At 37.5% G+C, this 27,621-nt stretch overlaps 1 long non-coding RNA gene across 2 annotated transcripts; it reads right to left on the bottom strand.

The window, feature by feature from the left end:
* Nucleotides 1-5,045: 5,045 nt before the first annotated feature.
* On the bottom strand, nucleotides 5,046-7,876 carry LOC127565508 (uncharacterized). 2 transcript variants are annotated; one of them, XR_007954816.1, is made up of 4 exons: nucleotides 7,730-7,876; nucleotides 7,550-7,653; nucleotides 5,361-5,815; nucleotides 5,046-5,292 (listed from the first exon to the last, which is right to left on the bottom strand). It is a non-coding gene; the product is annotated as an uncharacterized LOC127565508 (long non-coding RNA). The 2 variants fall into 2 exon arrangements; XR_007954815.1 differs by having other exon boundaries at nucleotides 5,046-5,815.
* Between the last annotated feature and the right edge of the window lie 19,745 nt (nucleotides 7,877-27,621).

Raw genomic sequence — 27,621 nt, 5'->3', positions numbered from 1 at the left:
AAAATCAGCTCATTACGGAGGCTAATGTAAGCACAACAAAGCCATTCTACTCAGATTTATTCAACAGCTTTAAGTGCTTGCTTGCCATGGCTTGAAGAAGGATGGATCGATGGATCGATGGATGGATGGAAGGAGGATGATGCAGCGCTAATGACATTATGCACGATTGCTGATACGAAAGGAAAACGAAAGGAGAATGTTGCGGAGGTGGAGTCAAAGTCAGAGTCAGAGTCAAAGTCAGAGACAGATTCAAATTCGAATTCAGTTTCAGTTAACGAGTGAATCAATGCAATGAAAAGAAGTATTAATAAGAAGAGCAGAGGCTAGCTAACAGTCAGTTGCAGTCAGTCAGTTCGTCTTCTTTGCAGTCTCTTCACTGGAGCTGAGGTCAAAATGTGAAGCGGTGTGAAAAGGCTTTCATTTCAAACGCAAACAATCGCTCGGAGGTTCGTCGGTGTAGGAATTGAAATTAATTTCATGTATCATCATTAATCAAAACACTCGCTCGCGAGCAAGCCAAAAGTGCTGCGCGTATACACAATGTGTATTCACTCATACACTCACACTCATACTCATACTTCATTCAGAAAGAAAGAAAGAAAGACGTTGACTGCATTTTGGATTATAGTAAGTAGTCATGGTCTTGCTCTTGCTTTGGACCTCTTCACACACACACACACACACACATGAGAAGTGATGAGTATACTCATATTCTCGCATGTAGTTATGAATGTATAACGATATTCATTCTGCAATCGGGGGCCTCTCTTCAATATACAGCAGACAGCAGGAGGGGAGCGCAGGGACATTCCCCGAGCTCAACTAATCAGCATGCAAAGAAAACAACATTAAGAGTCAACAACAACGACTGGCACTCAACACAATTATGAGAACTGACGTTGCAAGAGTTTCATGTTTAATGACAAGTCACTTTCTGCGCCCCAGTTCAGTCATCGTCATTCAGTCAAAACTGACGAGAGCTCACTCTCTGTGCCTCTGTACCTCTTTGCCTCCTCGCCTTCTCTCTGACTCTCTTCGCCTCTGGCTCTAACGATGTTTTCTTTGGAAAGTTAGAAGCCGTTTCCAGTAGTTCAATTACAACTTCACCTCACTTCAAGCGTTTTGTCCAGGCCGCACCTCTCGCACTCACTCTCCCTCTCTCTTCCCGCCCCCAACCACTCGTATTCATAACTCATACTCATACTCATACTCAGACTCATAACCATATCCATGCCCCCACTCATACTCGCACTCATACTCCTACCCATACTTATACTCATTTCAAGCAGCATTCTTCGTATACTCGAATATAATTGAAAAATGAAGACGCACATTTATCTGCTGCAGCCTTTCGACATTTGCATAATTTTGTTGTTTAATTAATTAGGCGAATGCTTTGCCATCATTACAATATAATTATGCCTTTTGTAATAATAAATATTATTATAAGTTGCAAGCATTTTCAACACTTAGCTTTCAGCAGCGAAGATCCTTACATAAGTTTGAAAAATAGTTAAATAGAAAAATATAGAAAACTTATTTTACAATTTTTACTTTTCTATTATATTTTATAAATGAATGCCAAAGATTATTCTTTCAAGTCAGCCCGAACAAACATTATTATGAATATGACAATCAGTTAGCTTTACAATAAAAGGACTGACTGTTAAAATGACAGAAAATAAAAACAAAAATTAAATTAATACCTAAATAAACATTTCAGAGTATTTACAATATATGCAAAATAGAAAGGATATTTAATTAATTTTGTATCAAAATAATATAAGAAATAAAAATTTGTATTTGAATCTGGTTTGGGTTTAAGCTAAAACTGTACAAGTTCTAAAAATTCTCAAAAGTTTTTTTTAAAATTTAAAAAAATATGTAATTAAATTAGATTGTACGTTCGCGTACATCATGTAGATCCTAAAAAGCATCCTAACTGTAAAAGCTTGGAAATCATACTTACATCTTCGTATCTCTTACTATATCTCTATGAATTCTAATGTTTATTTCGCTTTTTTCATATTCACAAATAAATACTTATTTTCACAGCAATCTTTTAAAGAAACTTTTGTATTTTTTTAATTGCACAAACTACTTCATTTAAATACTTTAATATAATATCATAATATTTTCTCTCCTATTTCCAATATAAGGACAATTTAGTTCAGTTTATCAAAAGTCAAACAACAAATCTTATCCTAATAAGCACGAGCAATGCCGCCTTCAACTGCTTAAATAGTAAGCACATATTGTAGTTGTAGTTGAGCATAATCCCATCTCAGGAGAGTATTATTTTGTGCTGTCGCAATGACAACATCGTGCTTATCCTCCACACACAAATACACACACAGAGACAACAGCAACATCAGAGCTTAACTGCCAATTAGGGCCAGACTGTTTGTGTAATCAACGGCGAAATAGAAAATAGAATTGTTTGATAAAAACAAATAATTGAATGGCATGCACAAGAGATTCCGACTCGAACTCGAATTGGAGCTGAAATCCCGCCATGACTTTGATCATTACGATGATGGCCATAATTTGAATAGTTATCGGAGAGAAGTTGAGAGAGGGGAAGCGAGGGACATAAATCGAAATTGGTATTAACCATTAAACACGGCATTTAATGGCATCACGTGTGTGCATGTGTTTTGTTTTGAATCTACAATATTAATAACGCTGATAAAAACTTGACTGCAAACGTTCCGACCTCATTTGTTTCTCAACCTTTCGCCGGCCAATCAACAGCAGTAACAGCAACAAAGGCAATGGGCTAACACTGTGAACGGCAGCAACGAGTTCGAGATACAGAAATAACAACAAGATACAAATACATACTTGTACCACAGCAACAACAACAGCAGCAACAGCAACAGCAACAACAAATGGGTAGCAACAAAAAGCTTTTTAGTCAGCGATAACACTTATGTATGGGCATTGTAGACGTATTATTAAATGCCATGTTTTGTTAACGGCCGAAACCGTTCCCAAAATTGTCAACCTACACAAACGCACTGAAAGCGACAACATTTGTTGCCGTTCCTGTCGCTTTTGTTGTTGTTGTTGTTGATATCGTTGTTATTGCTGTTGTTGCTGCTATTACTGCTGTTGCTGCTGGCGGTGTCAGAGCTGCTGTTGTTGGAGCTCTAATTTGAGACACGATTTGTTAATGTGTTTTCGGTGACTCCATCCAAACAAAAAAAAACAACAACAACAAAAACACAAAAACTCGACCTGAACTCTAATCAACTGTGCATAGTTCAGGCCATGTTCGAGAGACAGAGTTGCCCTCGTTCTTTTTATCCCCCATGGCCTGTAGCGGCAACCCTTTTCAAAATATATTCACAATATTGTGTAATGTGCAAATAATGTTGGCGGATATCTTATGCATGTATAACTAACTCATTTACTTACTCATATGTTGCCTAAGTAATCTACAAATTTATTCCTATTTATTTTAAATATATTTCTTTATACTGATTTTTGCTTGTTACCTTTATACTGTTAAAGATTGTTTCACACTCAGTGTTTTAATTTTATACATTTGATCTGTTTAATTGAGAGGAAGGCAAGTTTATATATGAAATAAATTTAGTAATATACATATGTGCGAGTATATCATTATTTAACATTTTCAACAATTTGTTTTACTCATTATTTGAATACTTAATATATATTTACTTTAATTTATAATTAATATACATTTTATATATGAAATTTCCGCGATTTATTAATTTAGTTCTTCGTTCTATTCTTTTCTCTTTATGCAGCTTATAAAAATATTCCAAAGTAATTTATTGGCAATAAATTATGATTCGGGCAGCACGTTAAATACGCATTCTTTTGTTGGACTCACAACAATTTCCGTTAATGGACAAATCGGAGTTGGACAAACAAATGAAACGCACAGGATATTGATATTAGAAATACTTATGTGGTTTTCTTGTCTCTCTTTCTCAGTGTGTGTGTGTGTGTGTGTGTGTTCCCGAATGTTTGTCAACAAATTGCATTGGCAGTAATAAACGAGTTTGATAGCTTCAACCCTGAATGTGATGCGAGTACTAGCATTGTTTCTACACAAAGTGGCATAACTACACGGAATAAAACGAAACGAAAATCAACTGAATTCCAGCTCTGCGCCATTCGCATCCTCATCCGCATTCGCATCCGCATCCTGTCATTTATGTATCTCCATCTGTCCTCTCCGACCCCCCTTGGCAAGGACGTGTGCAGTCCTAAAGTATTGCCAGAGCATCATTGTTGCTCACAATGAGCATTGAATAGTCACTCTCTCTATCCTTCTCCCTCTTTCTACCTCCCTGGATTCGCTTATAAATGTGTATAGTCTATACTATGGACATCTGTGTGTGTGTGTGTCTGCTATGTCAATAGAGACAACAATGCGGTTCAGATGCGACAGTCGTCGTCATCCTGTCAAAACAAAGTGTGATTATTGATAATTTATGATGTCACGGATTTTTCCGCTCACCGAATTATTATTGTTTTTTTCGCCAATATTTTCATCTATCGCATTTGCCTTTCTCTTTTGCCCACATTTCAATTGATCACAATGATTTGCAATCTTAAATGCAGAAAAATGTTTACAAAACTATTATATATCAAGGAAATTTACTGTAGTTTCAAATTCATTTCTAAGAAAATTTCGAAATTGTTTTCAAAATATAAATATTTGGTAAATATTTGAACCTTAAGTAACCCTAAATTATTAAATATATTTATATTCATTTAATTATATTTTAATGCCTACCGTATCTATGTCTAGCATCAGGATTCTATTAAAGTTCTTAATTCATATTTAAAAAAAATTAATATTGCTTTGAAAAAAATATATATTTATTTGAACTTTTTAAATAATTATCTATTTTTGCATATGATTCTTAATACAATTATGAATTCCTCCTTATTATACTTTCAAATGCATTTCGTAAGCTTTATGTAATCTTAAGCTCTGCTTCATTAGCAGAAATTTCGCTTGAGCAAATTCAAATCCTACAATTTTCCAACTTTTAATCCCATATTACTGCAATCAAAATATTTTCACAACAAAGTTTTTCACACGTTTGCAAAATTTCCCCTTTCTTCAATCAAAACTGTTTCACACACAGGTTTTCCAGCCATTTCCATTTACCTAATTCCCGTATTGTTGCTCACTTATTGATTGTTTGGTAATGATCAGTTAACTTGCCACATGCCACACCACAAACACCACATAATATTCAACATCTGTTTAGTTGCTGCAGACTTCCCCGCTTTACCACATTTGACCTGTAATTGTGATTTCATGCTAATGCTATTAGCAGTAACTTTTCACTAGAGAGAGAGAGTCTCTATACCTCGTTAGGGGACTTTGCTGCGCATGCGGAAATCCTGCAACCTCACAACATTTATGCGTGTCTAGTATTTGGAATGTCCTAAGCAAATATTAGCTAAGAGCCGCAGTGCCATGCGCAGAGTGTTTGTTTTTCGACTGTTTAGCCAGGGATTTATTTAGTGGTTGCCCGACGCTCTCTTTGTCTCTCTTTAACGGTGACTGTGACTGTAACTCTAACTCTAACAGCGACTGCGGTTTATTGTGTGAAAATCTGTTTTTATACTCACATCGCTTAAATGTAATGACCAAGTAGGCATGTAAATATAGGCACAACAATAGCCGAAGCCGCAGCCGAGCCTTGATTTTCTTTGCTTTGCCGTGCTGTAAATCAAACAGAGTCCGGAAGTAATGTGCACACAATTGACAGCTCCGATGATCCGGCAATCACTTGGGTTTACTTTGGATATTTTGGAATAGCTGAAGTGCAAAATTAATGAATAGGAATAGAAAATATATTATTTTTATTTCTAAATCCATTTACTAAGTGATCGGAAAAATGCTACAAGCGAGTCTTAGTTGCTTTCATTGACGATCTGGTATATGCTACATTATTTAGTTTCTTTTTAACGTTGATTGATATTGATATACCAAAATTAAATTGGAATATTTTAATAATAATACCGTAATTTATTGAAAATAGGTAGCGAGTATCTCACAGTCAAGAACATTCGACTGTAGATTTGTTTCTTCTCGAATTATTCTAACTACATGTTATTTAGCTAATTTAATATTAAAGTCACTACTATTAAATGCGCTTAAATAAAATATACAAATAATATAAAATTCAATTCTTTCTTCTGAAATAATGTTGTAAAATTTGGCTTTATATTACTGAATAGTAAATTAGATATTACTGTGACAATTTCTGTATATACAAATTTTCATTACATAAAATGGAAGTATGTTCGATAAGAAACTGTGAAGTTACTACGATGTAACTGCAGTTCAATGATCGTCGCTAATTCCCCATTAAATGTTTTGGAGTGTAAAAGGAAATGTGGTAAACGAGTAAGTTTAATGAATTTTATTGCTCAATAAGCAGAGCAATGCGTAAAGCTTCCAAACATGGCAACAGTTGGTATATAAGATATATATATAATGTGTCTGATCACGGCCCCTATTTGCCGTTGCAAGTATCTCCATCAATTGTAACCGAAAGAAACATGGGCGGCCATAATTTGTATCGAATGGAGTTGCGTCATTTAATCCATTTAACTCACACGACCAGGCGTCAGTTATGAGCGGGACTTTGTTGTTGCTGCTGCTGCTGTTGCTGATGGTGTGTGGCACAAACAATGCGTTGACGGCAGCGTGGGGCACGCGACGGGACACGCAGCCCCGTCTCGAAGGCTTATTAGGTTAATTACGAGTTTTTGATTGGTAAATTAAGTCCAACCGACCAAAGCGACCAGCGTCGGGTTTTGTGAGCTGCGGCACGCGGCAAGTCGCCTGCCGTCTGCCCGCCTGCCTCTCCATCTGTCTGTCTGTCCGCCAGCCATTTCGAAATCAGTTCTCAACTCAGTGCCTCAATTCAAATGCGTAAATAATTAATTTAGAGCCAATTCATGAGTTGCTCTGCCTTGGGGTCTATCTGTCTGTCTGTCTCTCTGTCAGTCAGTCCCAAGTCGGGGCTCTATCATTGTAACACTATCTATGCTGCTTCTGCTGCTGTTGCCAGAGATAAACCCACCCGCCGCGTCCCATAATTTATCCGCGCTTCCCAACACAGTGGGTAGCCACCAGTTAAAGAATGGATTCAATAGCTTCCGAGTTCGCTGCGTGTTTATAACTGCCACTGGCTTCTTCTGAGCAGGGAGCAAGAGGAATGGGATTATATTTGATGCAGACTTTGACATAACCCCAAACAAATATGATAAATTGTGAATAATTTATAACCAAAAACCCCGCAAAGCTTGTGAAAATTTGTATTCAACAGCATTTCAGGTAAACGAATTGGGCCACATTCATTTCCCATTCATACGTTTGTTGTGCAAAACTCAATCCCTAATGGACGCTAATAAACAGCTCAGACAGATAGCAATATGTTTTAACATAGTTGTGTATCGAATTGTTGTTATCAGCTCATACTCAATCGTATATTATCGATAATGCATACACAATTATTAGCGCAGCGCAACTAAATGTACTTACTTGCATAGGACTTGTAATCGGCAATTCGGTTCCGATGTCGCTGATAACTTGACTCATTTACCATATTCATTATCTACATATTCCATTCAGTTTGCGATTGTCCCCTAAAATAAGCACTCGTAACCAGTTATCGAGAATATAGTATGTGTAATGCATTGCATTTTAGTTTAGTCGGCTTACATAATATTTACAATACATTTAATATATGATTAAGAGGTAAATCAAATAAAGTAGCGAGTGATATCCTTATTGAATCGAACGGTCCGAGAACTCAGTAGCAGAGGTTAGAGAAAAACTTTTTCAGAATGCAAAACAATATATTAATTTTTTATTAATTTAAATAGAATCCAAATTCTGTCTAACCCATTGTATAGATAAGTCCAATAATTTAACTAAAAACAAACTTAATACTCGAAAAAATTTTGTATAACATTTCAGGTCTATATTATTTTGGTTAACATAAGATTCCACACCAAAAATAAAAGGTTTTCAATTATGAAGATATTTTTAGGTTTCCTACGAAGAATTTTATTGAATTGGTTGAATGACGAACTATTGACTATTCAATGTTACTAAATATGAAATAAGCATGTATATATATAAATATGTGATTGACTTAATGATACCATTACTTAAAAAAAGTAAAAAGTAATATTGAAATTGGCATAACAGCCAAATGGCGATATTTCTGACCTCAATATCAGGGAAATATAATTGGTTTATTATTAATTACGTCCAATTTTAAGTCGACCAACAAAAATTTGTCGTTTACAGTCAAAAATTTGATATCATTTTTACTTGTTTATAATAAAACTAGCTGTCTGATGAAAATACTACAATCGAAGTGAAACAATGTATCTTTAGAATAAATGCTATCTGTTTATTAACCTCTGGGTACTAAATTTATCTTCAGCAGAGAGCATAAATGGAATATTGAATACATTTGCAAATGCTCACATGTGTGAAGTAGTTAGACTCAAAAAGTGATACAATATATCGTTTATTACTATCGCTTCCTGCTGCATACTAATGTCAGAGACTGTACTCGCCCCAAGCAGTAACTATAACTACAGCAATAACTATAACTATAGCTGTAACAGTAGTTCTAGTCGTAGTTGTAGTTGTATTTGTAGTGGAGTAGTTTGTACCGTAACTGTACATAAGCAGATAAGCATCGAGGTCCTTTTTCGCATATCGTGTATGTGTGTAGGAAAGTTTCGTATGCCAAACCGCAAGGATAAATGGCTCAGCTCGTAAATTCTTGTCTACGCATGGCTAATGTATATGCTTATGTATAGAGTTGTGATGTTAAATTTATGATTATTATTTGGGTATGTACACACGCGGTAGTAGTACTTGCCACGACACATAGAGGGCGTGACATATCATGCGAAATTTTTATTGAAGACGCGCTGCGCTGTAATTTGAGTGTCTGTGCCACACTTATCAGCAATCGCCTTGCTACCGCCTCGATTGAAAGCTCGCCAACTTGCAATTACATTGCAAAAACATCAAGTCACGCACCCACACACACATACACCCTCAACACACACACTCCCTCTGAGAACGAAGAGCACGCAATGACGAAATAAATCAAACAATATAATTGCTTCTGTTTCAACACCAAGTACACTACTTGGACCTGCACTTGGGGCATGCCTCGCACCTGTTCTCGTGGTTCGACGTGGTACGAGGCATGTAACTTAGCAGCAGGAGCTGTTCCACGCCTCGACTCGCAGCGGAGCTTCCACTTGCCACAGCAAAACTCAAATTTACGGCACGCAACTTGCGCCCAAGCCACAAGCTCGGGCGTGAACTTCTTGTTCGTCTGTCTTGCTGTCTGTCCGTCTGCCTTTCTTGCTCTCTATTTGCCTCTCAGTCTGTCTTTCGGTCTCTCTAGCTCCGTTGTTTTCCAAGACGTTTTCGACAGGCCAACTGTCCTTTTAGGCCGCAGACAGTAACAGCCACAGCCACAGCAATGGCAACAGCAACAGCAGCACCGGCAGCACCTGCGGCAAGTAGACAACCTGCGGCAACTGGAACAGCTTGCAACTAACAGCATTTTGATGTTTTAGTTTTGTTTTCGTTGCGCAGTTCACCGTCTTCGACTTAGAAAGTATCGATTCCTGCCAAACGCACAAATTGCCCCCCACATAACGAACACAGTAGTTACTGCCTACAAAGAACGTTGTAGTAGATACTATCCAAAACTGCTTTGGTTTGAAATTTAAAATTGAAACCTTAAATCGCAGAAATTTTGGAAGGATATCCTTACCCAATTTCAACTGTTATATACACTAACCAAATACTTTCCACTTTCTTGAAAGATATTCAAAAAAATCTTCAATTTCATATAATCTTTCAAAAGTAAGAAATCGTATATATCCAACAAAAATAAGAAATACTACAAATATACCAAATCTTATTTTATATATTTGAAACAATATTAATTTATTTTCTTTTAATTTATTTTTTAATTGAAAATAGAAATAAATTATCAAACAAGTATAAATCTAATAAACGTTCATTATCACATACTATATTCGCTTTATATAATGAAATTAATTTATTTTGTTTTAATAATATATCTTATATTTCTATTTCTTAGGCACACAACTTTTTAAACATACAAATATCTTCTGTACTGTATTTTCTATATATATGTATATATTTATTTTAATTGAATTGTTATGTATACATCTAAAATCAAGATTTTTTGATAGACAGTTTACTCTATTGAAGTTTGACTGTACAGTGATTGAGGCAGAAAAGCTTTGACAGTAAACTCTAGTATATTGATTGCGGAAAAGGTGCGAGCTTGACAGCAGTTTGTTAACTTAAACAACAACATAAGAAAACGGGGGGGGGGGGGGGGGGGGGGGGGGGGAACTCAGGAGCAGAGCGTGCTCGACGGTGAAATACTCGCTTAGCAAATATATAATGAAAACTGACGTATGTTAAAGCAATATCCTTCGCATTTATTGTACACTTTAGCAGTGAATATAAATATTTATTTTAATTCAAATAAAAACCAGTTCAAAGAGCTCTATTTCTATTATCATTTTGATTTCAGATGCACAAAATGAATGTTGTTTTAAGATGTAGTGCAAGTTTAATGAAGTTTCTGAATAATGAAGTGATATTCTGGTTGCTTGCAAGAAAGTGCAAGAAAGACCCTTGTCTACCCTACTTCCGCCAAATATGGCGGGTTCTAAATGCCAAATGATGGCACAGGAATGCCATTTTCAATACCCGATTCCTGTTCCCATTCCCATTACCATTCCCAATCCCAATCCCAATCCCAATCCCCCTGCCATGTTGCCGATGTTATTATTGTCGGCCATTATTTTATTGGCATCGTTTTTGTTCGAATTGTCATTGTTGCAGAACTTTATGTATTTACGAGTGTGTGAGTATGTCTCTGTGTGCGTGTGTGTGTTTATATGCTCTACCTCCCGACCCAACAACCCTACCAAGTCCATCCCTCCCTGGCCCAACCCTACGCTCCTCTTCACTCCACTCCACTCCTCTTCCCAATCCAACCTCGTTGCCAGCCGTTCATTCGATCAGTCTCATTAACAGTCGCGCCGCGGGGTACGGGGTAAGAGGTGAGGCAGAAGTGCGGGGCATGCGGATCCGGGCGGATAGCGTGCATCAAATTAGAGCCGAGGGCCATGGCATAACTGAAGGAGAGGAAGAAGAAGCAAAAGCAGAAGCGGGGTGGCTTTTATCGGGGTTGCTACGCCCCGGCCAATTTGTATATAATTTAATGCAACCAGAAGTATGTCGATGTTGATGTCGTTCTTCTTGTCGTTGTCGATTTCGTTGTTGTTGCCTCGTTATGAAACACCCTGCATTACGCTTTAGTTATATATAGAACACTCCAAGTGTGGCACGAAGATGGCGATAATTGCACTTATCAGTGCTCAAGTTTTGCGTTGCACCTGGGGCTGAAATCACGGAACAACATTTGACGCCTCAACGCATCCTGCGCAGGCTGCGCAGGAATTGAATTGAAACGGGAAATGCGATTGGGATTGCCTTTGACACGTCGGCAAAGAGAGCAAGAACAACAACCTCTGGCGTTGCCTGCAGGCTGCATATGTGTGTGTTTTGTGGTCCTGTGTGTGCCTGTATGCGTTTGGCTTTGTTGTCACACACAAGTTAACAGCGCTGTTCAGTTTTTCCGCACTAATTAGATTAAAGAAGGCTGCTGCCGATGAAACGAATGGATTGCATGACGATATATCTCTTCAGGAATCCGCCGATGCCAAAACAAAGGCACAAAACTCCCGATTTGAGCCGAATTCCGGCATCGAAACTCAACTCAACTCAACAAGAACGCTGCCGTCAACAACATCGATGATAAAATAAAAAAAGAAGGCGAAACAAATAAAACGAAACTGGGGAAAATACTTTAATCCTATTAGACATATAATTCAACAATAACAGCAACACATGTTGTTTGGTCCTCTCTCTACTTTAGCTGCTGCCGCTGCCGCTGCAGCCGACAGGAAGGATCAAGCGACAGTCCGATTGTCCTTTTCGCGCCGCATTGCCAAATGCAGTCAGTCAACCATAACACAAAAAAAACGCAACACAAAAAAGCAGAGCGAGGCAAACGTGACATGTTGCCAATTAAATACAAGCTTAATTATATTCACCATATTTTTAAGATCCTGCAACAGTGCCTCAGATCGTATCCTGCCACATCCTTGCTGTCGTGGTATCCATCACAATGTGCTAAATATATGAATTAAGTGAATGATATGCACTGAAAACACAACTGACATTTTAATTATGAAACGAGAAATATTTCAATAAGTGAAACAAGTGGAAAAGATAAAATTGAGTGTGCTCGACTTGTAGATACTCGGTGGAAAAAAAGTGAACTTGTTGAAATTTAAATGTAAATTGAAATACAACGTAATCATTGGAATTATATTATTATTATATTTGAATGTAATATAAATTCCAATCTTAGTTTCAATAAAATATTAACATGAAATAACGAAAATAAAGATATAATAATTACTATAGCTGACAAAAACTTTTTTATTTTATTGTTTTATTTTGGAATTTTTTGATTTTCTAAGGCGTGATGAATAATAGTGAAACCTTTAAACAAAATTAAGTTATACACAAGTCACAGCAACATTTTCTCCAAATTTCAGAAACCTATCTATAATATTACCGGAGATCTTGGCGTTCAAAGACGTGGACAGACAGCCAGACGGATAGACCAACGCACAAGACAAGACTCTATCCAATCACTTATTAAATCTATACCTCAATATTCACACTTTCCGCCTCAGTAATGCCTTTCTCTGCCCATTCACTTTGTCACCAAGCGATTACACTCTTGTGCCCTCTAGGTACCGGGTATAAATCCAGCAGAAATAATAAAGAATAGAGTAGCAACGAGGGCAACGTTAGCTCGCCTCCCGCTCGAGCATATTAGTTTGCTCATTTCACGGTTTTCAGCATGCTCGGACATCGTCATCGCTGGTACAAAAATATCTCCATCGGGCTGCTTGATTGGCTGATCGCTTGACAGATCCATTGTGTGAGGGATTCAAATGTCCTTTGGCTGCCTTTTCAAATGCGCAACACAAAGGCAAAAGGAACTACTGCTGATGTTATTGTTGTTGATGTTGGCAATTTCTAAACAGATTTGAACGTTTGCTAAAAGCGGATTATGTGCAGCCGGTAAATACCTTTAATTTTTGCAACTTTATAATCATTCTAAGCGGATTTCCACTGGGCTAATGTGGAAACGTGAAAACCTGTTATGATTCGACAGCCTTTTTCCTGCATTTTTCCCATATGCTCATCGCGTTTGTTTATTTGAGATTTGTAAATGAGATACATTACGGAAGACAATGACATCCGCTTGCCAATTAAATTTAATGCCAAAATAATGCATTGTTCGGAGCCAAACTATGGCTCTACTAACGTGCCTCGTTTTAGCCACAATACAACAGACGTAGACGCAGACGACGACGTCAGTAGCAGCAGAATAATGTGTAATAAGCATATATAGAGAATAAGCGTATTGTTAGAAACTTTTTTAATATAAACATGAATATGCATACAGGATATGAAGATGCGAATCAGGATGAGAAGAGGCAGCAGTAGAACTCTTTGCATGCAATGAAAAATAAGGGCTCTTATTGTTAATCAGTTAACAAAAACGCCAGCCAGTCTGGCTAAAATGAGTAGCACTGAATAGCATCCAAAACCAAAAAAGTTGGCAGTAAAAATAAAAACGAAAGAGAAGCTGAATGCAATATGAGGGACCAAAAACTCCTGCCACAAGCATTGAAAATGTGAACAAAACCGAAAATATTTTAATGACAACACCAAAAACGAAAACTGAGCAAACAACAGATGAGGCAAAGTCAGAGGCAGAGGCAGAGTCAGGAACCCCATCGAAAGCGCCACAAGAGCAACACCACAAGACAACAACAGAGCCAAAAGCGAAAAAGAGCTGCGGCAACAGCCATTTCCATTATGTGCGCTCTGCTCGTCGGTAATTATTTGCATAAAAATATATGCAGAGGGTCTAAACAAAACAGTTTAGCAATCAATTATGAAAACACGTTAAATAGGTGAGTGCGAGTGCAAATGTCGCCGCCAGAGGCAGAGATATATGTATATATGTATATGTGTGTACATAAGTAAGCATAGGCATAGGAGACACAGACAGACAATGGACTGCGACCTCCAGGAATCCGCACATACACAAAGACTACGCAATCCGGTAAAGGGAATGAGCATCCAAACAGACTGAGAGAGACTGAGACTGAGGCTGAGGCTGAATAATCGACAGATGCACAGGGCTCACATGTGGCCAGTAGTAAGTATTATAAGTATTACCTAGTAGGTACTCTCGCACTCGGAGAATGCGTAATGACTGCGGGCCTCTGTCGCTTTTCGAGTAATACGATAAGTGAAAACAAATATGCGAGGCGACAAAGGTTTTGTTTACCCAACTAAACACAAGACTCAAAACTCCAAACTGAAAACTGAAAAAATGACTGAAAATAATGCGTAATGTGATGTCGTAGTGTAAATGTTTGGCATATTTGAGTTTTGAGCTGTGAGTTTGAGTTTGTCAGCGATATCACTTAAAGTATCCAAAACATTTCTCCAATACTCTTTCTGTGTAATCTAATGCCACTTACACTTTGTATCTATCAACGGAGTAATACTTGATATTTAGAAAGCCGCAACAACGCGTTGTTTCTTCTGTTTGGCTTTGGGAATGAGTTCCCTAAGTGATTGACAAGATTGAGAATTGTCAGCGTGAAGTGATATTACTCGTAGTACCATGAAAAACACCTTATCAAACAACAGATCGTTTGTACAGGACAATAAACATCCGAAATTATCATTATTATGATTATGATACTAATGTGACAGGACAGAAAAATAATACTCAACATTATGATAGATAATAATCAAAAATATTTGACCCTTTATGTGGTAACAACATAGGCTTTCATGATTCGTTTTCTGTTATTTTTATACAAGTACATAACAAATCTTTTTGTTTTTTGTTTAACCATTTTAAAAAGCTAATGTTTGTGTACGAAATAAATAAGCTAATGTTTGTAAGAAATATGTAACCAAAACTTATTATATAAAAAGTGAATGTTTCAGATATGCTTGAAATTTTTTTTTGACAATTTTGATTACATTTTTTCTAATAATTTTTCGAAATACTATAGGTAAAATAGGTAGAATTGACTTTACATAGATAAAGTTAATGAATCAAATAATTTTCATCTTTATCTTAAAAGGGTTAAAGTTTCCTTTGATATTAATTTATATTATCAAAGAACTATAAATGTTTTTGCATTTTCATTATTAGAAAAATGAAGAAAGTTAATTAAAAAAATATATATATATTATTTTCTATGGTTTCTTAAAGTTTTTATCAGTTCATGCAATTATAGATTGATTAATAATCAAAAAATGATTTGCATATTAGAATTATTTGGTAAAAAGTTACTAAACATTGTACAAAAAGAATTTCATAGTAATTTTAGGCTAACTCAAAAATTAAAAATATTGTTTTTTCATACTTATACTTTAGAGAAGAGAAGAAAAATACTTTTTATTGATTATCACTTCAATGCCACTGCTAACACGTATTATAAAGTCGTTTGATTAAATCGTAATAGTATTAGTAGAAATATCTATTTCAGCACAATCAACAATGAAATCTCTGTGCAAAACAAATGAAATAATTTCGAAAATGCTTTTTAATGTGAACTCAATTCATTTGATACTTATTATGAGCCACAAAATGAAATCTTAACGATAGGCCCAAGAAATCAAAACAAGTACTTACTTCCGCGACAAATGGAGATATTTTTTTAGCAGCTATTTGAGATAAGTAGTTGGCTACTTACAGTCACCTGGTGCTTTGGGGTAATTCGTTGTCTACATGAAAACGACATTAGATGGGACCCGTGCCAAAAAAAAGAAGAAAAAAGTCAAAGAGCCGCCCAAATTGGTCACGATGACACTTTCATTTTACTGGCGGAGCAAGCAAAAAAAAAATCTACCACGATTTATGGTTCTACATAAATCGTTGAAATACTTTTTGGCTACCCACCGCAGTTAATCCGATTATAAAACAGAGAAAGAGATGGGGAGACATCAGATAGAAAGAGACAACTTTCTGTATGTGTGTGATGTGTCTGTTGCTTTTCAATGATGGCGTTGATAATACGCCACAAATTTCTGCATACTTTTTATGTACCTAGCCTCGAAAAAGTTTGGGAAAGGGCTTTTTAGCCCCGGACCATCAAACGTATCAAATTAGCATGTTGAAAATTATAAGTACTCACACATTAAACTGCCATCGAAATGAGTGTGGTAAGTAAGACTTGAGGTTGAGGAGCAACTAGAAGCGGGAAGCGGGGAGCGGAGAGAGTCTATATACATAAATCCACTGCTCAAGTTGAGTTGTTATGCTTGAGTTGAGTGTTGGCAAATATTTAACGTAGTATAAATATACACATATATCTCGCTCTTCGTCTCAAAGTCATCCCCCAACTTTTGTCATCTCTAGCATTGTTATCTGGCCGACTGCGTTTTTATTTTTTTTTTTTTTTTGCTTGGGGGTTGTTGTTGGTAGTAGAGGAAAAGCGACCCGCGCTCGCCGCTTGTGTTCAACACAGAAAAAATCTAATTTTCCAACTTTTTACGACATTCGCTTGCCGAGTTCTGCGGCAATTTCATAAATATTTTCCGCTTCTTTGCGTTTGCATACTTTGTATGCAAAAAAACATGCCATCATCAGAACATTATCCCGCCGCGTGTAAATGAAATTCCCAAGTTCCCCCTCGAGTCTCCCTCTCTCTCTCTTTCTCTCGCTCTGTTCGATCGCTTGCGTCGGCAAAAAGCGGCGTCACAGTAACAGCAGAGAAGAGGAGAGGAGAGAGGAGAGAGCGGGGGCAGCACAACACCACAAAATGGGGGAGCATCGCGGAGTCGAGACTCGACTCGACTCGACTCGAGGGTTGTTGACTTATATCATTTATCATAAGGAATTAGGTTCAAGCTTGTTATTAATATTAGACGTGGTCTTCCACTGCCTCCGCTTCCGCCCCCCTCACAACGTCCTCTCTCCCCTCCCTGCCAAACATGCCTCTGCGAGTCCTGCTCGGCGTGAAGCCGCTAACGTGCGAAGAGCGTTAATAAAGTTCATAAAATAAACAAAGTCGAGTCGAGTCGAGTCGAGTCAACATGTGAAATTAAAATCTTTGCCGATGTCAATTGACGCCGCGCTGAGCGTTAAGTGTGCAGCTGTAGCTGGAGTTGGAGATGGAAATGAAGCTGGAGATGGACATGGAGAGAAGGAAGCAGAAGCTGAGTTAAGCACTCAGCTAAAGTCTATTAAATAGTCGCAAATAACGTTGCAGCTTTACGACTCAAGCACACACACAATTATCTGGGGCACAGCATTAACCCCGAGCATTTCCATATCAATTTCCTTATCCATAACTAGCGAGCGAGATAACGATACGCTTATTCAATTAGAGAGCTGTTCAAAATATGATAACATTTGCTCGCAGACACTATTCCATTTTATTTCTTATACCTCTCTCTTATTTTTATATGCTTTTAAATTGGTTGGGAACAATATTAAGAGTTTTTAATATGTTGTCAATCATTCTAAATAGTATTTTTATATATATACAATTCGAAATGTTTATTGAAAAAAGTAATACAGCTATCATAATGAAAATGTAGTCTGAAAGTAAATAAAGTGAAATATGTTTTTAATCGCTAAAAACTTTAAATTAAACCTAATAAATGAAACTAAAAAAAAATCATACAATTCTGGTAAATTATAAAAATTTAATTATTATTTATCAAATTACAATAACTTATCTTCAGCATCCCGCTGTTACTTTTTTAATCAATCTCACACCTTTTTTTCAAAAATATACATACATATATAATCTTCGTAGCAAGACAATTTTTAAAATTGATATTAAATACTATTTTCAGCAAGTCTTTAAAGAAATTCTGTAGTTGTCTTAACCCTAATATATATTCTCCTTTTAATTTTCTTAACTGCATTACATAAAAAATAAAATATATCAATTAATTGATAGCTCAATAAAATTATCTTCATATTTGTAATACCATTTTTAATCAAAAAATAATACATTAATTAAATGCGAACACTTTACAAATCTCAGCATGCTTTGCTAACTTTAAGTTAACTTTATTAACCAACAAGAAGTCACTCTTCTTTAAGATTCGTCTGTGATAAAAAATACTTTAAGCTTCAAGTTCAAGTTAGAGAAGTAAAGAATTACTTCAATCAGTTTCAATCTGTTCGCCTCGCACAACAAGAGTTCAATAAACTTTATCCGCAATGCTCGTACTTTTATTCCTTGGCAAATTTCAAGCGAATTTGCGTTTGAAGAACAAAGTAAATTCACAAGATGCCATTTCAATGACGAAATACGAAATACGAAATACTTTTCAAACAAATTAACGTGCTTGTTGTCAGCTAATAATGACGAACATCCGTCGAACTTCAACTTGTTCGAACTGTTTCGATAGCTGCATTGATTTCTTTTGATATTCCCGAATCCATATGCCATATTTATTCCATATTCCACACAGCCGTATTATGAGTTTGCAGTCTCGATTGTCGAACTAGAGTTTGGGGATTATCTTTTTTGCGCCGTGACGCGACGGCTAGTTGTCTCATTATGATGTGTTCAGCTGGCGCTAGGACAAACAAGGACATTGTAGCGACTGTCAGTCCAGGACATCGAGTGGAGGAAGCAGCACTTATTTTTCCGACGCTACCTCACTCGCTGTCTTGCTATCTCGTTCTCTCTTCGCTCTCTCTCTCTGTCTACAACATTGTGCTCTCGCTCTTTAAGAGGCAGAGGCAACCCCCTAAGCGCCTGAGTGAGCTCTCAGCGCTCAGTTCTCGCTTCCCCTATGAGCGATGCCTTTTTTTTGTGTGTAACAACTTTTTTTTTTTGCTGCTGGCTTTTCTTTTTGCAGTGACCAGAAGCCACGCCCTGTGCATGTCGAAGCGGTGCAACAAACACGAACACACAACTGTTAGATACGACAGCCAAAAAAAAAAACAAAAAAACAAAAAAAGCAAGGAAAAGCGAAAAGAAAATTGAATGAACGAGCCAAGATAAACACTTAAACCTAACGAAAAACGATAAAAACAGCCGCAAAAACACGAAGGCCGAAAAGAAAGTTGCCAAAGGTAACAACCCATGTACAATGTACGAGAGGCACTTTGTGCCGAGCTGGCGAATATATGCGATGGAAGAGAGTAGTTGGGGAGGGGAGAGGGGGATGGCACATGTCCAATATTCACTTAACGCGATAAAAATGAACTAGGAACAACGAAATCTGGCTGAGAAAGAAGAAGGTGGCAACGGGCAACGAGCATCGGGCAACGGGCAACGGCAGCAGCAACTCGGATGCGGCAAAAACACACAAAAACATCAGTTACACTTTGTTTAGTCGTTTTGCGCACTGGACTCGTATGCAGATACAGATACGGATACTACAACTACAGCAGCAGATACAGATACATACGTGTGAGCGTGTATCTATTGAAATGCCATAGAACTCAGGCAGTAAAAAATAGAGGAGAACCAGAGCGAGAGAAAGAGAGAGGGAGTGAAAACGAGTGAGAGTAAGGACAGTAAAAAGAGCTGAACGCGAAGAAAGCGGGGGAGGGGACGAAAGTGGGCTGGCAATTGGGTGGTCAACGTAAAAAAGATAGCGTGGTTAAACGCGCTTATTTTGGTTTATGATTAAATTTATTACTTGTACGCCCAACCACAACGAACCGACAAGCGACAAGCGGCAACGAGGAAAACCAAGGGAAAAGCTCAACAACAACAACAATAATATCAGCGAGAAAATTTACAGAGAGAAAAATGGCTAACTGAATTTAAGCTGGTAAAATTGGATTGACGGTTTTCAATTCAGTTTTAAAGTAATGTTTTCGAATTCATAAGAAATTGTGAATATAAAAATACTAACAAGAAATTTTATTTAAGATAAAACCATCAAAATAAAAATGAGATATTGTTAAAATTTTCTTAAAAAAATTAGGAGTTAATACAAAACATTTTTTTTGTATTATATTATTTTTTTAATGTCATTACACATTTTACAGCATAGTCATAATAAACAGAACATAATAAATTGTACTAAGTAAAAGCAAATTGCACTTGATAATCAATTTCAAGAAAACAAAAAATACAAATTAAAATAGCATATCACATAGAAAAAGATTTTTCTCTTAATTATATCTACGATCAAACTATTATGAGTCGTTAGCAAATATTATATTTGCACTCTAGTATATCGGCTATTATACTTCTTAAATATTCTCCTTTACATGAAGTCGAAGAAGACAAATTCCTCTTTTTGGTAATAATAAAACTCTTTTTTAAAATATATAAAAGCCTTCATTTGTTGCTTATGCTATTATAGATAGAAAATAGAAAATTATAATAACATTTATTAATGTTAAGAATACAATTTATTGCATATTCAAAAAAAAAATACACAATTTCGCCTGTTAACTTAGGATTTAGTTAAAATAGCTTGATTTTATTTCTCGCTGTGTGTTGTGTTGGAAAAACAAAATGAAAACACAAAGTGAAAATTAAGGGAGCTTGAAACAGTTTTTTTTTTGGTTTTTTTTTTTCATTTTTTTTGTTTTTTGGGCTTGCCTTGAATTTAATTAATGCCTAGACCCAAAGAACAAACAAAATAAAAAAGTAGAGAGAAAAGTAAAGCAAAGAAATGAAAAAGGGAAAAGCATGCTAACTTGATATAATTGGCCATTCTTTTAAGCTTAGCCCGTTTTGTGCCAACTTGTTTGCTCGCCTCATCTTTTTTTTTGTTTTACTTGCGTCTAATTAAACAGGTCAAACGCGGTCTCAGCTCTCTCGGCTGACTCTTGACTGCTTTTGTTGTGCACGTTAACTGTTGCAGTAGCCGACAACATGCAGCATCCCCCTTCCCTCTTTTAGACCCCTTTGGGAAGTGCGAGCGAGACAGAAAGCACAGCCATGTTGGCAGCGCCTCCTTCTTACCTTTTTTTCGTTCGTTTTGTGACAGCTACAGCTGCAGATACATTGCAAAAGTATCTTTTTATCTGCTTCGCTGTGTGTTTCTACGATTGTGCCTCTGTGGCACGACTCCGACTCGAGCTCGAGTCGAGTCGCATCGAGTGGAGGCGAGTCCAGGCGAATCGATGGCGCTAGCTTTTGTGGCGCTCGTGCTCAGCCTCAGCATCCTCATCGTGCTCTTCTCGCTTGCTCGCTCTGCATCGTTAGAGTTACTAGCGAGAGAGAGAGAGAGGAAGCAGGAGCAAGGAGACGACTATTCTCTGGGTCTCTTGGTGCCTGCGTCTCGTTTATTTATGATTATCTGTGTACAACTTGTTTCGTGTTCATCGCATGTCGATGCCGATGATGGGTGTACTCTCTACTCTGTACTCTGTGTTCTGTGCTCTGTACTCTGGCCATGGAGCATCTCTAGCTGGTTTTGTTTGTTTGTTTGTTTCGCGTTACACCCCACGGCATTAAACCCTGCCCCGAAGCACACACATGTACGAGCGAGTGTATCGACGCAGTATGTACTAGCCGTATATACAAGCTTGTAGATACAAAAAGGGAAAAACACTGAAGAAGTGGAAGATGGAAGATGGAAAAGAATGGGAGGCTCACCTTTTGCTTTATTAATGATCTGACTGCAGTTGACCCGCGAATTGCAGTCGAGCTCCTCCCACTGTCAATGCTCAGTTCAATCCTTGGCCACGTCCAGCTATAAATATTTAATGCATGTCCCTTTTGCTTTTGTGGCCATATCAAGAAAAAATCAATCAAAAGTCTTGAATAAATACGCACACACACACAGTGATAATCGCTTGGCACGTACCGAAGGAAAACCACAGACAGACATACACAGTGGGATAAACGGACGCACAGTGGAGCTTGCTTGGTGGGTCCTGAGAGGTTGAGTCCTGAGGGGGCGGACACACACCAACACACCACACACACACCCGCACACACACATATGCTCAATAGGCGGGCAGGGAGCAATAAAAACGGTGAGCAGGCATTTGAAAATGAATCAATACCCAACGAAATACAGTGTACAAAATGCATAAAATACGATTCTATACAGAGCGAAAAAAATCTGGATTAAAAGACTAAATCTATGAGATATGAAAAGTAGTTGTAACACCAATAGATTTTAGTTAATATGAACATTCTGAGATCTACTACCATTATAGTATACTCCGCAAAGAATTTCTTGAATTTGCAATATTTGGAATTAAATATTGTTTGTTTTTCTTTTTTCTTTTATTTAAACATCAATTCAGACCTTGAAAATCATAATAATGCACTTTTGGTATTTTTTTTTTGTTTTAGCATTTCGGCAATTCATGTTAAGAACTACCTTATTGAAATATAATTCCAAAATGTATTTAAATTTAGTATTTCTATTGATTATCAGTATTTGAGTATTTTTTTAATATTTATGTTGAATTATATTGTATATTGAACTAATTTTTTCATTATTTATATTACCATTAAATTATTAATTGGCAATTAAAGTGGAGTCTGAACTATAGATCATTCATCAAAATATAATGAAGAATTTAATATTTTATTTTTTTTGTAAGTATAAAAAAAATAATTCGATAGTTCAAATTGAACTATGGAACTATGTATTAACAATTTCTGGTAATATTAATTGCTTATAAATGGCAATATTATATTGTATTTTTTAAAAATTTTTATGTATTATCACATCTTTTGTTATCCAAGTCCATAGTTTTGTTTAAATTATTGATCATTCAATGTCAGCTTACTTTTCCAAAAGAAACTTTGAGAATCTGCTTCATTCTGAAATTAAAATTAAAAAGGCAAAGTTTTCTTTCTCTGTAAAATAAATATAAATGAAAGTCCTAAGCAATATTCTCAGAGCTGGCTCGTTCGATCTCTGGCCTCGATAGCTGGAGTTTTTGTGGCTGTTGAACTGTTCAATCTATGCGCGGTTTGCAACACCTTTTCATTTGTATCTATTAGATTAAAATTCATGTCGACGCACTCGCAACTGTATCTGCAGATACATTTGTATCTTGTGAACTCTTGTGTGTTTGCTTTGCTCATGTGTGTGTGTGTGTGTGTATGAGTGTGTGTCTCTGTGTGTTTTTCCCCAAAGCGACAGCGTAAAAAGTGGCAAGAAAATTGAGCTCGAAGCTCACAATCATCATTGGCTTTGTGCAAACACAAAACAAGGGGGTATCATCGCAAGAGACGGGGGAGGAAGGAGGAGGAGGAGGAGGGAAATGCCACTGCTGCTGCCGTTGCTGCTATCTACAAGAGAACACGAACAAGAACAACAATAACAAGCGAAGAATAGAGAGGGAGAAATGAGGTGAGGCGTGGCGTGGCGAAATGATGCGAGGCAAGTTGAAGCTGCCACCAATGCGAGAGTACGAGTAACAGATACAGCTACAGATGCAGATACACAGCGTCAGATACAGATGCGCACGACGACGCGCTTGTTTGTGTGTGTGTTGTGGCAACAAGAAAAATACAAAAGATACAAATGTATCTCGTGTTCGAAATATAAAAATCGTTAAACAAAGACTGACGTTGTTCCTGGATTTGGATCGACTGCGACGTCGTCGACAACGTTGGCAACGATGACGCTGCAGTCGACTCTGGCGTCGAGTCGAGTCGAGTTGAGTTTGTGGCAAAGTCGAACCCGCGGGTGGCAGTGCCACAGCAACTGTGTTGCCGTGCCACATAATCTAGCCTGCCCGCTTTTGCAGCCGCCTCGTCTGCTTTTTGAGCTGCTGCAAAAAGCTTTCTCTTTCTCGTCCCTGGTGACGTGCCCCAAAGCGCCACTGAGAGCGCCCGCCTCCTGCACTCCAGAGATGTGGCTGCCACCCTGCCTCTTGATTCCTGCCTCCTGCCCCTTACGGTGGAAGCTGTGGCTGTTGCTGCGGCTTCGCCTGCGTCAGCGACCGCGACGACTTCTGCTGATGTTGCCAATGTTTCGAATGCTGCTGCTGTGCCGCATCTCGTGTGGCAAGCGCGACGGCATTTTGTGGGCCCCCATCAGCAATGACTTAATGTGATCTGAATTTGTTGCAAGCAGGCCAATTACTGCCACACAGCCATGCTACACTCCATACACTCCCATATGCAAAATATGCCATCGACGTGGCAGGTCGACTTCCGACTCCAACTCCAACTCCGACATCGACTTCGCCATCGATTCAAGCTCCATTGTTGCCCTGTTGCCTGTCACTTGAGCATCAGTTCAATGCGATCGCTCTTAACTTGGCCAACTTGGCCCCTCTTCTTCTTTTTCTGCTTTTTAGCTTTTTTGTTTCTGTCTCGCATTAAATGCCAATTCTTCGGCTTCATTGGCAGTTTTTTTAATAAGGCAAAATCAATGGAGAAGAGACTTTGCAGAGGTTTTCAATGGACACAGGAAGAGCGTTTATTATGTGAGATTGAAGTTGTGATCAGCTTCAGGTTTATTTTGTCGATTTACATATCTTTTCAATGGATTAAACATAATGGACAAAGCTGTTTCTTCTACAAAAATCGGCAAAATTACAATAATTGGTTAATAAAATAAATAAATAATTTAAATGTATTTCAACAGAAGAAATAGCATATTCCAATAAGAAAATATGTAAATAATATTTCAAGAACATTTAAGATATATAAGTAGTTTTTATTTATTTTTAAGATTTATATTGGAAATATTTTATCAAAAATACGCTATCTTTAATAAAATGGAAGTTCTTCTATTCCCTTTAAATTTATCTGCAATTACTATTGTATTATTTTTATATTATACTTATTATATTTTTTATAATTCAATAATTTTTTAATTTGGCTACATACATAATTATCTTTATATATATATTAATGAAATATTGCATTTTTAAGGTTTAAAACTTATTGTTGATATTTTCACATTTTTATCCATTTCATAATATTTCCACTTTCAATATTTTCCTATTGATTGAATTGTATTATGTATCGTAATTACGATTGAGCTATTTGCCCAATAAGGAAATTATCTAATCGATCGAATGAATTTTTCGCCTCGATATCAAATGCAATAATTTCGCAATGCGGAATTAACATAGTGAATTAGTTTATGGATGGTATTTTGAGTTGTATTATGTATTTATGGATTGTATTCTGTATTTACCATATATAATTGTAATGTAGATTGCGTTGTGGATATTATTGTGACTGATATGATATGATATGATGATATCTGATGCAGTAAAGATATAAATACTTTCGTTATGGAACATTTTGGAGATTGTTCTATAGATTATATTGATAATGCATTTTTGTTTATTGTTTAAAGGTATTTTGTAAATTCTTGAAGAATAAAAAAAAAAAAAAAATAATAATTATTATAATAAATATAAATATTTAATGTTTGCTCTAAAATTCGATTTATATTGTGGATTAAATATATTGTCAATAATATTTCGGATTTAATTTTAAATTACACACTGAATTATATTGTACTCTGTAGAATAATACTATAATAAACTTTATAATATTAATACTTTTTAATTAGATTAAACTTGGTTAGATTATGGTTTGCCTTAAGGAAATAATTGGGGATTTATATGTAAGTTTTTAATAATAATAATCGATCGAAGGGTTAACGTATTCACAATGGAATTCACTCACACTTTAAGCCGTTACATTGATGACACGCACCTCTGGCTACATTGTCATCTAGCATACAGAGCAATCATGCATGCGTTTGATGGAGAGGGGGAGAAGTAGTAAGCGGTGGAGAAATGGAGATGGGGTGATGACAGGGTTAAACGTGTCACAGGCTGTGGCATAACCAACTCACTTACACGAAAGCAACTCGTACAACAAAGTAACTTCATTTAAATGCTGTAAGAATTTGTTTTCTGCGTGTGCGACACACAGTAGGAGGAGAAAAGAGATGATAAGAAGGGGGTTGGGGGTGGCAATATAATGCCTTAAATGAAATTTCAGCTGCAGCAGCAGCAGCAGCAACAACAGCAAACGACGATTTCCATTCAAATAGCATACATATGTTCAAACATCTCTACACACCATATAAATCTATGTATGCGCGATGCCAAGTGAGTGTGTGTCTCTGTATGTGTGTGTGTGTAATTATCTTTGTATAAATGTTGCTACAAAAATGATTCAACTGCGCTCTCAGTCTCTCGACAGTCGGCGGCACTCGCTTGCACTCGCTCTCACACGCGCGCTTTGCCATTTGGTGGGCTTGTTCGATCTCTCGCTCTCGTTCTCGCTCTCGCCCACTGGCGGCGCCGTCGTCGTCGTCGTCACTGCTCACGAGTGGCGTTTCAATTAATTAGAAAAAGTTAAAGAAACCCCACCACGACCACGACCAAAAAAAAAAAGAAAAACAAAACAAAAAAAAAATAAAACAAATATCTCCGTAATAAAATGTAAGCGCGCATGCAATAGCAGCTGCGGTGACGAAGACGGTGGCGGTGGCAGTCGGCGCCAATCCAGCAAGAGGCAGCGTGGTCAGCAGCGGCAGAGGAGGCAGCGCCAACTCGACTGCGGGATGATAAAACTGAAGCTGAAGCTCAAACTGAAGCAGCAGCAGAAGCTGAAGCAGCAGCAGAAGCCAAAGCAGCAGAAGCAACGGTGTCCCACCCCTTTCATGAGTTTTGTTCATGTTCATCAAGTTTTTCTTATTTCCAACGTTCGTTTCGTTTGTTGTTGTTGTTTATGGCAACAAATACTTGTACAGGCCCCCAAAGCTCTCTCCCCCCAACTACTCTACACTCTGCACTCTACACTCGAGCAGCAGCAGCAGCAGCAAGTAGCAGCATTGCAGCAGCAGTAACAACAACAGAGTCGACTGTAAGAAATAACAACAAAGGCAACAACAGTGCGTACAAATACATACATCGGCATTTACAACAACACGCAATAACAGCCATTTTTCTAGTTGTTAAGTTAATTTTTTCATGTTCTGCTGGCTCGCTCGCACTTAACACGCGGCAGCGGCAGCGCGCCAACCGACCAGAGAGACCAGACCAGCAGCAGCAGAGTCGGAGTCTCGCAGTCGTCGTCGTCGTCGTAGTCCGACGACGATGTTGACAACAGCCAACAGCCAACAGGCAACAACCAACAAGCAACAACGTGCTGAGCAAATGCGATTCGTGGGCACTGCCACATGCTGTCTCGTTCTCGCTTGCGCCCAACTCAATGCTCCCAGATACTTTATTTATGGTCGCAGCAGCAGCGACAGCAGCAGCAGCAACTCAGATAATTTTTCTGCTTTGTTGTCGTTGTAGTTGTGTAAAATGTTTGCAGTCGCCGCGCCGCTTCTCGCTCCCTTTGCTATTGCTGCTGCCATCGTGACGCAACCGGTTCTCGTTGAGCAGGCAGTAGCAAACAGCAACACAGCAGCAACCCGTCTCGCTTCCACTCACGCGCACTGTGACAAACAGCCAGCCC

The sequence above is a fragment of the Drosophila albomicans genome, chromosome 3 (assembly GCF_009650485.2).
Source record: "Drosophila albomicans strain 15112-1751.03 chromosome 3, ASM965048v2, whole genome shotgun sequence".
Taxonomy (NCBI): Eukaryota; Metazoa; Arthropoda; class Insecta; order Diptera; family Drosophilidae; genus Drosophila; species Drosophila albomicans.
Note: the sequence above shows the minus strand (reverse complement) of the source record. Positions and strands in the feature narration are given on the sequence as shown.